Source organism: Panthera leo, chromosome C1, assembly GCF_018350215.1.
Source record: "Panthera leo isolate Ple1 chromosome C1, P.leo_Ple1_pat1.1, whole genome shotgun sequence".
Classification (NCBI taxonomy): domain Eukaryota; kingdom Metazoa; phylum Chordata; class Mammalia; order Carnivora; family Felidae; genus Panthera; species Panthera leo.
Window position 1 is genome coordinate 148,574,013 of NC_056686.1, and position 16,094 is coordinate 148,590,106.

General features: G+C 38.7%; 1 pseudogene; it reads right to left on the bottom strand.

Annotated features, from left to right (window-relative positions):
- Nucleotides 1–13,945: 13,945 nt before the first annotated feature.
- LOC122227815 lies at nucleotides 13,946–14,377 on the bottom strand (annotated as a pseudogene).
- Nucleotides 14,378–16,094: the final 1,717 nt, after the last annotated feature.

Genomic DNA, 16,094 nt, shown 5'->3' on the forward strand with positions numbered 1-16,094 from the left:
TACCCTCAGTCAACCACAGTGTGGATGATGCTTTTTCTGATGTGTGGTCAGAAGGTCAATAGTAACCTAAATCTACATCACTACATCGTTTGGCTCATTTCATCTCATATGTAGGCATTTTACAATCTCACATTATCAATAGGACGATGAGTATAGTACAATATTTTGAAGAAAGAAAGAAGAGAAACCACATTCACGTACTTTATTGCAGTATATTGTTATAATTGTTTTTTATTAGTTACTATTATTAATCTCTTAGTGTACCTAATTTATAAATTAAGTTTTACAGTTACATGTTATAAATTAAGCTCTGCAGTTACATGTGTACTGATACTCCACCTAGGTTATATGTCTTAAATAACTATTTATTGTCTATGGTGACAATAGAAAGCAGTGTATCCTTCAAGTCTTACCTTGAATGTCACTTGTTCAAAGAAATCTTTCTTGACTCTGCAGTCTAGGTCAACTTCCTCTGTGATTGGTTCAGAGTACATCCCACACTTTGTCTTGATAGCACTTAGCATAGCTGGATTAAACAATTATGCACTTGCTCACTTGCTGAATGTCTGTCTCCCTTTCTAGGCTGCAGGACCCCTGACGGCGGTGACTCTGTCTGTTTAGACACATCTCTGTTCCTGGCACCTGGCCCACGATTTGCTGGATGAATGCCTGAACAAATATATGGTAAGTGCCTCATAAAGGATGAATGAATAAATAAATACCTGGTAAATATCTCCTAATTTGCTGGATGAATAAATAAGTAAATATATGGCAAATGCCTAGTGCAGGCAACAGGAGGTCTGGGCATTTAAAAAAGGGAGAAATCAACTGTGGTGGGTGGGTGAGGGTCTGCAGGCACCAAGCTGAATGTCCTTTGATGAGTGAAATTCAGTAGATAGAGGTGGTGGGAGGATACTCCATTGCTGAGGCAATGATGTGAGCAAAATCACAGACATCTGCCACCCACTGGGTGCCAGGCCATCGTGCTGACAGTTTCCAATGTGCTCTTTTATTTGATAGTCATTCTATGAAGGAACTATTATTATCCTTATTTTACAAATGTGGAAACTGAGACAACATAGACAAGATTGATAACTAGGCCAAGGTCAATAGCCATAAATGAGGATACCAAGATGGAAATCTAACTATAGAACTTGCATGAATATATGAGAGTATTAATATTATTTTATTCTTAGTTGCAATTAGGAAGTGGGAACATGAGCTTTTGGTATCTCCAAAGTGAAGTTTTTAATTATAAAATGCATCATACCTGAAAAAGAGTAGCTAGGATTGTGGGCTTCCTACTGATCATGTCCGCCTTATTCTCAGACAGAGGTAACACCTCTTTGGAGTCATTTCTCATTCCTTTCTTTACAGCTTCCTTATATATAGTTCATGCCTTAAACAGACTATATAACTGTGCATGTTTTAGGATTTTATGTAAGTAGATTCAGTTCAAGGTTTTTTGGGCACTTATCTTTTTTGCTCAAAATTATGCCTGTGATAGGGGCACCTGGGTGCCTCAGTCATTTAGGCAACCAAGTCTTGATTTTGGCTAAGGTCATGATCTCATGGTTTGTGAGATCAAGTGGAGCCTGCTTGGGATTCTCTCTCTTCTCTTCCCCCTCCCCCTCCCCCTGTTTGCCCCCCCCCAAAATAAATAAAAAAGATTATGCCTGTGATATTCATCTGTATTGATGTGTGTAGCTATAATTTATTCATTTTATGCAATATTCCATTATAAGAATAAAACATACTTTATCCATTCTCTTGCTGGTGGACATTGGAGTAAGTTCCAGCTGGGTAATTTGCTGCACTTAGCGATGCTTCTGTGAACATTGCTGTACATGTCTCCTGGTGCACATGGCTAGGTTTTCCTGAGAGTGCATTCTTAGAAGTGGCATTCCTGGAACACAGGGTATGTTCAGCATCAACATTATTAGACAATGCCTGTATGCTTTCCAGTTTGCACTCCCAGGTTTGCATTCCTGCTGCTGAACATCTTCACCACTTGGCATATTAACATTTTTGGTGGGTTAAAGTTATGGGTGGGTTAAAGTTGCATTTTTCTGATTACTAATGCAGTTGAACATATTTTCCTGTGTTTATTGGTTATTTGTATTTCCTTTTCCAATTCGTGTATAGCCTGTTTATTTGCCTGTTTTCTCTTAGATCCATTCCCTGCACTCCCCTGCTTTGAATCTCCAGGGCCTAGTTTGCATTCTCAGGCTCCCTTTGCCTTCTGGTTAGGTTCAGCCAATGGGAGTAACTGGGAGTAGGACATGGAAGTTTGGGTGGGGGAGAATCCAAGATTTTTCTCTCCTCTCTGCTTTGGGAGCATGCCAAGCAGTGGCTATGTCTCTTCTGTGGTTTCAGTTCCTGTCTGGAAGCCCCATTCTTTGTGGTCCAATTCCTACCAGGCAACTGTGCTGTGATTCCAGCATGGTTGAGTGGTTCTTTCTCCAAGGGTCTAGCTCCCACAGGGTGGCCTGGGCTCTTATTCAGATAACACTGTCCTTCTCTGCTCCTCAGGTCCCAGGGGTAGTAGTAGCTTCTTGTAATTGCTACTTTCTGGGTAGCCTCATTGGCACTTATTTTTAGGTCTTTCAACATCTCTGTAACTAGTTATTTCCCTATATTAAATTTCTTCTATTGATTTTTTTTTCTCCTATTTCTATTCTTCTATTTCTATTTCTATTGATTTTTTCTTCTATGGATTTTGTTCTCCTTACTGGGCCTGGATGATACTGATTACGCATGTGAAAGAACTGTACCTGAGACAACATTCAAAACAGAGTGAGATGTGAACAAAAAAAACCTACAAATGGAGCATATTCAACTGCATGAGGAGTTGCAACATAAAGAAAGCCAGTGTGGGATGCATTTAAACTGCAGTTTTGATGATGCCCACAGATGGTCCCTGGTGTAGTAAGGAGGACTCAGGAGGCCCAAGTGAGGGCTTGGTCTAAGAATAAATTTTTAACAATTCCCATGACACTGTGATAATAAAGATCTGCATTTATTTCTGGTTATAACTAAACTCGTGAGGTCTATATAATCATGGACATAGATCTCAAAGGACCAATATAAGGTTGTAATTCATCCACTTAAAAAACAAAAAACAAAATTAAACAACTCCTCTTGTTAAAATAAACTGAATTTACCCGACAGACTTCTTTTTTAGGTTTATTTATTTATTTTGAGAGAGAGAGAGAGAGAGAGAGAGAGATCATGCATGAGTGTGAGCAGGGGAGGGGCAGAGAGAGAGAGGGAGAGAGAGAATCCCAAGCAGGCTCCACCCTGTCAGCACAGAGCCTGACAACGGGACTCCATCCCACGAACCATGAGATCATGCCATGAGCTGAAATCAAGAGTTGTATGCTTAAACTACTGAGCCACCCAGGCACTCCCCCCACCAGGCTTTAAACTGTAGAATTCTCAGATAAGGAAATGTTTTATCAGTATGTCTACAGAACATTGACATATGGGACTGGAAAGGAGCCAGAATGGCTGACTCATTCACTTACTCAGCTTAGCCTCATTCACAGACACCAAGGAACTATGGAATTATGAGTTCACAGAGAAGTTTGGAGTCCATCATCTTCCCTCTCACATTTTGGATGAGGAAACTGGAGCTCAGAGGTTTCAGTGACCTTTGTGGATATAAAAAGCATAAGTGAGGTTCAACGTGGACCCTTGAGATTCATGGGAAGACTTCCAAAACACAGTGAGAACACCTTAGGGCTGGCTACCTGCCTCTGATAGAAGGCGGGGGTGGTTGTGGCGAAATTTAGGTGCTAGGTGATGATGAAAAAGTGGGTCATAGGTTAAGACGATGCTGGTGTTGGTAAGACTTGTGTAGTTGGTGGTTGCAAAGATCAGTAATGTGTCAGGAGTGTAACACCTCAAGCATGGTGGGAATTCTCTAGGAATCATTTTTGTCAATGGTGCATTCTTTGGAAAATAAGGAAATAATTTTAATGGTACAGATGACTTTATGGATGTGGGAAATGTGATGAAAGATTTGGTTTTTATATTGGCATGCATTCACTATGTTTTGTCAAAGAGGCAAGAATTAAGGTGATATGTTTGCTTTTTACTTATGTAATTGGAAATTCTTTCCTCAGAATAACTAAATCCGTTGCCAAAATCTGTTCCAAGAAAACAATAGTTCAAATGATAAATAATCAAAGCCCAGGAGTCCTTGCTCCTCGGGGAAACTGGTCAGGTTTACACTTTAGAACAATTATTTTCCTGACTTTAGCAGAAGGTAGTGAATGTCAAGTTTTCCAGCTTTGGAAGTCAGAGTGTGATGTAAGTCTCCATCAAAGCTGACTCATAACTCAGGACCACCTAACTTGTTAGTTAAGGGTAAGGTTAAGATATCTACCTTAGTTAAGCTAAGAATGATGGCTGATTGACTTTTAGAAACATTTTTGAAGTGTAATGGTGAGAATCCTAAAAAAATTTTAGGTACTGAGAGATATGACGCTATTTTTAGTACTGAGAGGTAGTACTGTACCATCTGTTCACCTTTTGTCAGCTCACTAATATCCCCATGATGCAGATGGTTTAAACTTTTACTTTTTAGGACCCAGTTCCATGTCCTTGTAGACTTCTTCCAGGGAGCAAAATGTGCCTCTTTGCTGGTAGGCAAACCTAATGAGGCTCCCTAATGTGAGTCTACCATGTCTCTGTATTTCCTGTTACTCACCTTTATCTCAGTTTTGGAGGAAAAGTGAGCACACCCCCCCCCCCACCTTTTTTTCTTAAGTTTATTTATTTTGAGAGGGACGAGGGGAGAGAGAGACAGAGACAGAGACAGACAGGGAAGATCCCAAGCAGGCTCCATGCTGTCAGCACAGAGCCCCACATGGGGCTCCGCCCCACAAACCATGAGATTATGACCTGAGCCGAAATCAAGACTCAGACACATAACTGACTGAGCCACCCAGGTGCCCCAGACTTCCTTTTCTTAACATAAATTCTTCTGTGTTCCTGACCATAATCTTCCCCTCCTTGGTATTTTTAGTCTCTCCCTCTCCATGAATCAGAGTAAGAGAGACTCTGAGCATGTTTGAATTTTTTGTTTTTATTTTTTTACTATAGAATATAAAAACTGCACCCAGAGTAGGGAACATAGTATAATGAATTTATAGGTCCCATCACCTTCTTCAACAGTTACCGATACAGGGTCAGTCTTGTGTCATCTCTATTTTGACCCACTCTCTACTCCTTTCAGATTATCTTGAAGCAAATATCAGAACATCAAATATTTCATCTGTAAATATGTCAATATGCATCTCTAAAAGATAAGATCTTATAAAAGACATAACCACAACACATTATCTCACCTAAAAACACGGACAATAATTTCTTAATACTGTTAAATATCCAATCGGTGTTCACATTTCCCCAGTTATCTTATAAATTTTGTTTTCTTTTATTTTTACCATGTGTTTGAGTCAGAATCTAAATACGGTTTTTACATTGACACAGGTTGAGATTTCTCTTAAGTATCTTTTAATCTCCAGGCACCCTGTCTTTTCGTTCTTTTTCCCCTTGTAATTGTGTGAGAAAAAACTGGCTCGTTTGTAGAATTTCTCAGTCTGAATTTTGATTATTGCATCACTATTGTGTTCACAGGTTCCATTATCCCTTGTAGCTCTTATAAATTAATAGTAGGCTTTATGAGACTCAGATTCAATTTATTCTTGATGGTACTATTTCATATGTGCTGTGCTTTTCTGTCTGGAGGGCCATAATGTGATATTTTTTTCTCATTGTTTAGTGATGTTATCAGCCATTGCTGATCATTCCTGGGATCACTAAGCATTAGAAAATAAAGATATTCTAATTCTATCATTTTTTTCTTCATTTATTAGTTGGTTGCTTCTTTAAAGAGAAACTTTTCCTTATCAACTAGTTGGTTACCCAGAACTACAGATCATGTAAGAAACTTGATTCTTCCTTTATTGATCAGTTTTGAAAGTATAAGGAGGTGGTTCATAACATCCTCTGAAGGTGACCAATGAGATTTTAATTTTTAATTATGGTTTATTAATATTTGGTGCTTTTCAGTCCCTTTCATTTATTATATATATTGATGCTCCACTTTGGCCAGGGGAGACATGACCATAGAAGTGTTCACAGTTTCCTTGTGATCTGGAATGACAAGATGTTTCAGTCTCCACATGTACATTTTCTGTTCCAGACCTGGAATCAGCCACTTCTCTAAAGATGTTTGCTTCTTTTTAGTAGGAAATGGTGGAGACCACAACTGGGTACTAGGAGTACTCTTCCTGATAGGTTGGCCCTTATTTCCATCAGGGGTTTTGAAATCAGACATGTGGGTTTGAGTCCTTACCCCACCTCTTGCTAGCTGGGTTCTTAGGCAAGACACTTAATTTGAGCCTCAGCTTTCTCACTGAAAAAAGAATAAATAACAACACTTAGTCTTAAGATTACTGTAAGCCTTAAATTCCCTAGCACAAAATGAGCAACCAATAGATAGCAGCTACTGATATTTAATGTTTTCATTAACACATGTAGGCATGTTATCATGTGGAGGGGTCTCAATAATCTGATCCAAGTCATTCCCAACATTACCTATTTGACCTTATCATCCATTAGTTAATGTACGGGTCCAAATAAAAATTTGAATATGGAGTATTGTTCATGTTGTTCCTCCAACCATGACTGACTTTTCTCTTCCGTGCAGATTTTAACTCTTCAAAGCCTATCCTCTTTCACCTCCTATAGTAGTACCTTTTATCTTTGGTATTTGGTCATATGTTGTGTATTGTTTCAATAATTTTTCCACATATGTATGTTTTTGTCCCCCAGGAATACTGTCATATTGTTGATAGTAGAGATACCTTATATATATATTTTTTATTTTGAACTACAATGTATATGAAAAAAGCTTATAAAGCATAAATGTGTAGTAAAAAATTTTCAAAGTGAATATCTATGTAACCACCTCCTAAGCAGAAAATATATAACATTTCCAGTACTCCAAAAGCCCCGACTGTGTCCCTTTTTTATCACACATCCCTTCATCCTCTCTAAACACAGCCACTGTTTGCACTTTTATGGTTATAATGTCCTTGCTTTACGTACAGTTGGACCTCTGACAAGTAGACCCCTTAGTGTTGCCTGTTTTTGAACGACATACAGATGGATTCATGATCTGTGTATTCTTTTGTATCTGAGTTCTTTGGCTTGATGTTATACTTTTAAGATTTATTCACATTGTTGTGCATGCCTGTGTTTTTTCATTTTCGTTGCTATATATATCTTATTGTATGAACACACCGCACACCACAATTTATCCATTTGATCATGTTTACAGTTTTTGACAAATACAAATAAGGCACTTTGATCACTGAACAAATATTCTGACGTACAAATGCATGCATTTGAGTATACTCTAAGAATTAGAATTGCTTGGTCACAGAGAATGCATACATCAAATTTAAAAAAAATTTTAATGTTTATTATTTATTTTTGAGAGAGAGAGAAAGACAGAGTGGCCAGCAGGGAAGGGGCAGAGAGAGAGGGAGACACAGAATCTGAAGCAGGCTCCAGGCCCCGAGCTGTCAGCACAGAGCCCAATATGGGACTTGAACTCATGAACTGTGAGATCATGACCCAAACGAAGGTCAGACACTCAACTACCTGAACCACCTAGGCACCCCTACATCAAATATTAACAGATAATGGTATACTATTTTCCAAGGTTGTTTTGCCAATTTACTGCATAAGAAAAAGATCCAATTGGGCTTTCTGCTTCTCTTCTTTTTTTATAAAAAAAAAACAAACAACTTTTTTAAAAAACATTTATTTATTTTTGAGAGACAGAGAATGAGCAAAAGAGGGGCAGACACAGAATCCAAAACAGGCTTCAGGTTCTGAGAGTCAGCACAGAGGCTGACACGGGGCTCAAACCCATGAACTGTGAGATCATGACCTGAGCCAAAGTCAGACACTTAACCAGACTGAGCCTCCCAGGCTCCCCTTTGCTTCTCTTCTTTTTGTTTATTTTAATTTTTTTTTTAATGTTTATTTGTTTCTGAGACAGAGAGAAACAGAGCATGAGTGGGGGAGGGTCAGAGAGAGAGGGAGACACAGAATCTGAAGCAGGCTCCAGGCTCTAAGCTGTCAGCACAGAGCCTGATGCAGGGCTTGAACTCACAGACCGTGAGATCATGACCTAAGCTGAAGTCGGAGGCTCAACTGACTGAGCCGCCCAGGCCGTCCCCCTTTGCTTCTCTTCTTAAAGACAGTTCAGTAGGAAGCTCCGAAAGAGAAAGATGCTAAGACTTGCAGGGGTTACTTTAACCTGTAGTAGTGAAAAATGGCAATCACAACAAAAAGTCCTTGGAGCTTTCTATTCCCTGCCTCTTCTTTTGGAAATTGTATTGTTCTCTGAAGTATACTTCAAACAGTTTCTTCCTTGAAGCTAACCCCAATCCCTCACTTTGAATGAGAGTGCTTGATAGGTTTTCCTTTGTATTATAATTGTGTTCATGCCATCATCCCCAGCCTGGAGCAGGTACCAAGTCTCAATGGTTTGTATTCCCTACTCTCTGGTACAATTCCTTTTAAGGCAAAGAAAAGAATCCTGTCAGGCAACAATGGATGACAATTCAAGAATAAAATTTAAAACCTTCATTTGTTTAATAAAGGACACTGAGGCTTCCCCCCTCCCTTTTGTGGATAGAGTGTGGACCCCTGTGTTTTGTGAGGTTACCACAAAAAAGTTTGGGTAGGATGTTTATGGCTATTTCTATTTCCAGTTCCTTTGAAGGTGCCTTATATGTTCTGTGATTTCATTCATTGTATGGCTGTTTTGTAGTGTTACTGTTATATTGTGACATCTGTGTGAGTCAAGTAGTTATTGAGTCTAAGGGATGTTTTAGTGTTTTATTATTCTTACAGTAAAATAATATAGTCTGTAAATTATCTAACAAGTTGCTGTATGCAATTTACAAGATGAGAGATAGATACCTAACAATTCAAAAATTAAAAACAATACAACCATAAATAAAGGTGTATCTTTCCTACCTTGTAAATAGCTGTAATCAGTTTTTGCCTCATGGGCGTTCAGACTTCCCTTGTGAGTTAACAGAAAACTAAGGAAATACTCATAAGGTTCTTAAATGTGGTTCAACCTCACATTGCTCTTAGTGGAAAGAGTTGATTTCTGGGGCCTTTGGTGTGTGTGTGTATGTGTGTGTGTGTGCATGTGTATCTGTGGGTTTATTTTCCCTATTGATACTGTACTCCCAAGTTTGTTTCTTATATCTTTACTTTACATATTTTAAGATATTGCTTTATGATTGCAAATGACACATCATCATTTCCACATTGGGTGTATAGAGCACTTTGAGTTCTTTGATTTGACCTACACAGTTTGCTACTGTTGCCTTCACTTGTTATCACCTTGCCATATTTATGCCTAGCAGGCATTACCCAAATGAATATGAGTGTACTCTCAGGAGAGATCTCTGGCTTTGCTTCTACTTCTCACACTCACAGAGGCTGCCATGGCTCGTGGCCAAAGCCCCTGTTAAAGGGTAAGCACGGGTTATGATCCTCTGTTCATATGACCCTGTAACTCTGATCATAGCTGATTAGATCAAGGATGAGCTCTTGCCTCAAAGACAGCCAATCTTTAGGTGGCTTAGCAGAATATGAAATGGCCTTTTCTGAGTTGGGTTCTCCAGAAGCAGATCTTGGGATGATTTGATTTTTCTGGCGAAAAGAATCCGGAAATAAATCTAGAATTTGTATTGCTGTCACAGGACTCTTGAGATATAAAGTGTTCCCGAGAAAAAGTAGAGTTGTGGGGACATGGGGCAGGGAAGGGAAAGTAAGACAGACAGAGGTGGGATGTCAAACAAAACCCCACAGAAGATAACTGTCACAATTCTGTAGAGAGGATTGAAGAGAGGTGGTCACCTCACAGGCAATCCTAGCAGTGGTGAGGGAGCTGGGATGTTTATACTCCCATATTCATCAGTCATTGGTTAAGGGCCGAGCCTGGGTATATAAGTTTCCAGGCACTATATGCTCTTTGTGCATGAAGAAGAAACTGGCCTCATGCAACCTGAGGGCAGCCTGTTGATTGTGAGATGCAGTTGCTGGTTGTTGAGAGTGAAAGCACTCCAAAACTGAAGTACACTTACATAACACAGCATTGGAGGGGATCTGCATAGAGCACTGTCAGTGGGCCTGATGTGAGAGGTTGCTCAACAGGGATTATGGTGATTCATGGAGCTAATTAGATCCTCTCTCTTAGGGATCTGGAAATGACATACACAAAGAGTTAGTAAGAATTCAACAGGGTGCAGTATCCAGGAGCAAGACGAAGCAGGAGAGTCGAAAAGAACAGATGCAAAAATTTACAGAACTCATCCTTCTGTGATTTTCAGTTTGGGTTGTAGGTGTCTCCGATGAATTAGTCTGGAAACTAAAGATGTGTTTGTAACAATTCTCTACCTCACTGGCTTCATGGTGATCAGTAGGTAGCTGTTATAAACTGTGATTTGGCACCAATCCTTGAGCTACAAATACCTTAGCCTCTCACCTCACACCCAGTCCCAAATTCCACCATTTATTATGCATTCGAACTCAGCATATTGGAGTTGTTAACATGAAAATGTTTTCTGGAAATAACCCATATCAGTTAAAGAATTGCAAAACTGTAGTTCCATAGAAAAACTATTTCTTACAATCTAGGATAACTCTCAAATCTGTCTTAGTAGTGTGACTTGCAGGAGAGAGAACTTAAGCCAGATAAATAATAAATTAGCACAAGAACTGCCCACTTAGTGGTATTGAGGTGGGCATTTTTTTCTTCCCAGACTTGGCAGCTTCATTTCCGTATCTGACATTTTAAGGACACGTAGAAGTAATACTAGTACCAACTATTTCTGTACTTGATGGTTAGGTATAAATGAGATCAGGGAATGGGGAAATGATTTACAATGTCAGTATAACATATGAACACAAAAATAAAAACTAAAACAAAGCAGTTAAGTTTGAAGGTCTGTATACATGGAGTTGAATTTAGAATGCCAGGCAACCTATGTCTCCTCCAACCAAATAGCTATACTCATGCCATTGCACACTCTTTCCCTGCACCAAGGTATCAACTTCCGGTTGTAACAATATCTGGGAACTCTTAGGAGTAATGGTGATATGACTACATTAATTTTTTTAAAAGCAATAATATTAATTCACATGTATTAAGCACTTACCTTGTGTCTTACTTTTCTTATGGGGCTAGTAATAATACCTACTTCATAAAGGTATAGTGAGAATTAAATGAGGGAAGCACTGAGATTAGCACTGGAAGCCATACTACTGTGCAATAACTGATATTTATTATGATTATGGTTATTGGGTACTAAAGTCAGTATTGAAGATATTAAAAAATGGACAAGATATGGTACTTTTCTTCAAGGAGCTCTGAGCCTAATGGAAAATGAGACATGTAAAGAAGCGTTTATGATTTGATCAAGATTGAGACATGTTAATGCCAGGGTCCTGGCTTTAAAGGGGGAGCAGTTAATTTTGCATGGGTAGGTAATGAAGATTTTCCAGAGTTAGGAGGCCATGGCATAGTATTTGATACTGGGCACTGATAGAAGCTGTCATATGAGAATGGGCTGAAGAACCTTCCAGTAGTGAGACACAGTACAGTACATTTGGGAACTAGAGTGGATACCCAGGAGTAGAGCAAGGTCTGTCTGCAAAAGCAGCCAAAGGTGATACTGGATGGTAAGGCGGAACCATATCAAAAAAAAAAAAAAAAAAAAAGGTGTTCTGTGTAACATTCAGGAGCTTGGACTTTATCCTCTGTGCACTGCAGACCACTGAAAGGGTTTGGTCAAAAGCAACATCAAAAGAGATAAAATCAGGTTTACATTTTGAAAAGATGGTAAGATGACTCTGGCAGCTGTGGACAAATGCCAGGTTGGTGAGACTGGACAAGCTGTTAGGAAAGTCTAGGCAAGAGACAGGAGAGTGTTAACTAGGACAATAATGATGGGGACAAAGGAGATAAGAGATAAGGCAGCTCATACAGGGAGACAGAATATAATAAGCTGCTATTGAACGGGTTAGAGATATAATTGTTATTTGTGGTACAGTTAGACCCTCCCAATTACTCTAAAGAAACTTCTCACTTAATGCCTGTCGTTCCATGTACAATTGCGATTCTTTGCATTTCTCTTCAAACTGTATACTGTTGTATAGGGTTTTGTACTTTCCAACCAAACTTGGCTCCACTTAAATTGTAAATGTTTGCATTTACAGAGAATAAAGTCAGCGATAAAGCTGCGATGGTCCTTGTAACTTAACTTGTGTTTGCTGAAGCTCCTTGCCCCTGAAAGGTGTCAGAATGAAGAATTTATGAATATAGTCAACGTAAAAATAGGAAATTCTAAAGGTATAAAGAAAAAAATGGGATAGAAATGGTAGTATGTAAGGATTATATTGATATATGTTAGTGAATTGCTCTAATAGAATCAGTAGTATTTGGAAAGCTGTCAATGTCATCTCATATTTAAACTATTAAGTGCATATTTAAGCTGTGCAAATCACTTGCATTCATTTCATGGCTAATCAATCCAGTCTGAAATTGTTTGCCAAATGGTAATGGGATTTTCTCTAACAGCTAGATACTTAAGTCACTAGACACCAAATTATGGGATAAAAAAAATCAATTCCACATCCCAGATAATTATTGGCTTAAAACAATACTGTGTTGAGTCCTGGCGCATACCCTCCAACAGCAGATGTCTTTGTTTTGGACAATTTTGATGATCTCAGTAACTCTAGCATGATAAACTAGTGATGCAAATTATTTTTTCATTTTAATTTTACATTGTAGATGGAGCTATTGACTTTTAATGCAGCATATTTTCTGTTGCAGCCAGAGCCTAAATTAGAGTAGTAACCGTGGAGAAAGAGAGCAGGTGACATATTCTTGAGCTATTTGGAAGTGGGAGTTGAAAGAATAAATTCCAGGCTTCTGAAGTGGGTGACTGGAAAAAGATGTTGCCACGTGCTGTGATAAGGAAGACAGGAGGAGGGGGCAGATTTAAGGAGTAGACAAATATCTTTTTAGATTTGATGGATTTGAGATCCATGGTATGGACTTGGAGAAATTTACTAATCCTTTAAGTCTGGAACTCAGGACAGATCTATGTTGGAACCAGAGGTTTGAGAGTCTTCAGTGTACAGGGAGTAGATAAAATTAGAGGAATGGCTTAACAATGAACAACTGTAGGGAATACTAACATGGAAGGAGGAGTACAGGGCAAGAGGAGAGAGAGGAGGCATGAAGACAGTCAAGAAGAAAAAGTAGAGGAGGGAAACAATGAGAAAATATTACTTACAGGGAGATGGTTTAAGTCAGTGGTTTCCAAACCTTTTTTTTTAAGTTTATTTATTTATTTTGAGAGAGAGAGAGAGAGAGAGAGAGAGAGAGAGAAGGAGTGTAGGAGGGGCAGAGAGAGAGAGAGAGAGAGAGAGAGAGAGAGAGAATCCCAAGCAGGTCCATGCTGTGAGCTCAGAGTCTGATACAGGACTCGAACTCACAAACCCTGAGACCATGACCTGAACTGAAATCAAGAGTCAGATGCTTAACCAACTGAGCCACCCAGGAGCCCCAGTTCCCAAACCTTTTAAATTGTGTATTCAATCAGTAATTTTTTGAATGATTCCCATATATGTATATTTACTTATGGATTATTACGTGTAATATTTTAACTCATGTAATAACTATTAGTAAAACTTAATTTCTTAAAGTTTTACTTAGCAGAAGATGCATATTTTCTTTTTTTGTCTTTTAAAAAATGCATTTTATTTTATTAGTATGGTTTTTTGGCATATGAAAACTTATTTTTGTCATATTTGTCACCATCAAAACTTACGTTCTTTGTTTTTCCCTCTTGCCTTAGTATAAGGCCCAAAGAGAGACACTGGTTACTTTGACAACCTTAAAGCAAGCTCCAGGAATGTTACTGATAGCATGACCTTTGTGACCAAATCCAGCAACTGGAACCTCATGATTTTCCTCAGTAAAATTCAAGCAGCCATCACTGGGTACAAAGGCTGTGATTTTTTCCCTTTTTGATCAGCTGGACTCTGACACACTTCCTGATGTGGCAGAATTTGGCTGTTTGGCTTCAACCTCTGTTATTTCCAGCACAATTCCCTTTGCATGGGAAGCGCCTCCGAAAGGGCTGGCCTTCAGGGCTGTGCTGAAATGGGCTTTCTTGTAGTGTTTATCATGCCACTTCTGATCTTGTCGGTGGCTGTGGAGCTTCCTGGGAGTATGAAGACCGCGACACTTGCCCATACTGCTGGCACCGTGAGCCTGAGCGAAAGTTATTCTTTTTTAAGTAATCTCTGCACCCAACGTGGGGCTCAGACTCACAACCCTGAAATCAGGAGTTGCATGCTCCACCGACTGAGCCAGTCAGGTGCCCTTTTGTTTCGACTTTTAAAAACTTATTATGGAAAAATTTAAACATACTCAAAAATAGAATAGGATAATGAACCTGCACATAGCTATCATCTAGTTTCCACAATTATCAACATAATATTGACATTTCATTTTATTTTGTCTTCTTAAGTTTTTATTTTAATTCCAATCAGTTAACATATATTTGTTTCAAGTGTGCCATATAGTGTTTCAACACTTCTGGTGCTCAAAATGACAAGTGCACTTCCTAATACCCATCACCTATTTAATCCACCCCCCACCTACCTCCCCTCTGGCAACCACTAGTTTGTTCTCAATAATGAAGAGTCTTTTTCTTGATTTGTTTCTCTCTGTCTCTCTGTCTCTCTCCCTTTTTTTCCCTTTGCTCATTTGTTTTGTTTCTTAAATTCCACATATGCATGAGATCATAAGGTATTTGTCTTTCTCTGATTGACTTATTTCACTTAGCATTATATTCTCTAGCTCCATCTATGTTGTTGCAAACGGCAAGATTTCATTCTTTTTTGTGGCTGAATAATATTCCATTGCATGCACACACACAGACACACACACACACATACATACACATACATATATGTACATAAAATAAGATGCATATTTCTCCCACCCCATTTTAATATCTATCAGGGAGCTGAAATGACATCACTGTCTATACATACATGAATTCAGTCACAACAAATCATATTGCCATTATTTGTAAGTTTAAATAAATGCTTAAGTTTAAATCTAAAAGAGTTCTTGTAATAAATATTAACTGAACTTCAAAATTACAAGACAGTTGTGTCATATTTAATTGGCAATGTCTCTCTTTCTATGCATATGATGCACAGAAGGAAATATGATGCATTTTATAAACAATGAAAGTTGTAATGTTTGCTTCTATCACCTAAGTGAATCATCTTGTGTGCCCCACTTTGGAAATTGGGATTAAATTAAGAGGGAAGGGTCAATAGAGTGGGACACCTTGAACAGATTAAAGAAAATATTATCTTAAAACAATGGGAAAATGTTCATCACTCTTAACAACCTGGTCGCTGGAGGCTTTGCTGAGGCAGTGTCAACAGTGGAAGAGGGGCAGCCAGATCACAGAAGTTCAGGGAGTGACAACAGGTGACATTAAACGCACACTCAGTATATATCAGACACTGTGCTAATGAAGACCTTCTCAGACAATCCCGAGAAGAAGTTATGATTGCCTCTAATTTAAGACAATAATCAGAGACTTGTAGAATCTAAGTGACTTGTACCAGGTCACATAGTTGAGTGGTCCTAGGAAAATATGAACCATGTTGAGCATTTTAAAAGCTGAGCTCTTAAATAACATGCGATAATGTCTCCTGGCATGAGGCAAATTAGTGAAGATGGAGTCTGAGGGCAGAGAACTACTGTCGCAGGAAGCCAGGTATCTTGCCTATGGATAAAAGCAGAAAGAAAAGTAAATAAATGGCCAAGTGTAAGGTGTGAATTGAGCATTTTTATATGGTGAGGGGAATGAGGCAGGAAAGAGAATTTGAGGCATTTAGGCAAGAGAGATAATAAGGATGACAAAACCCCTAAGGATCTAGAGCAC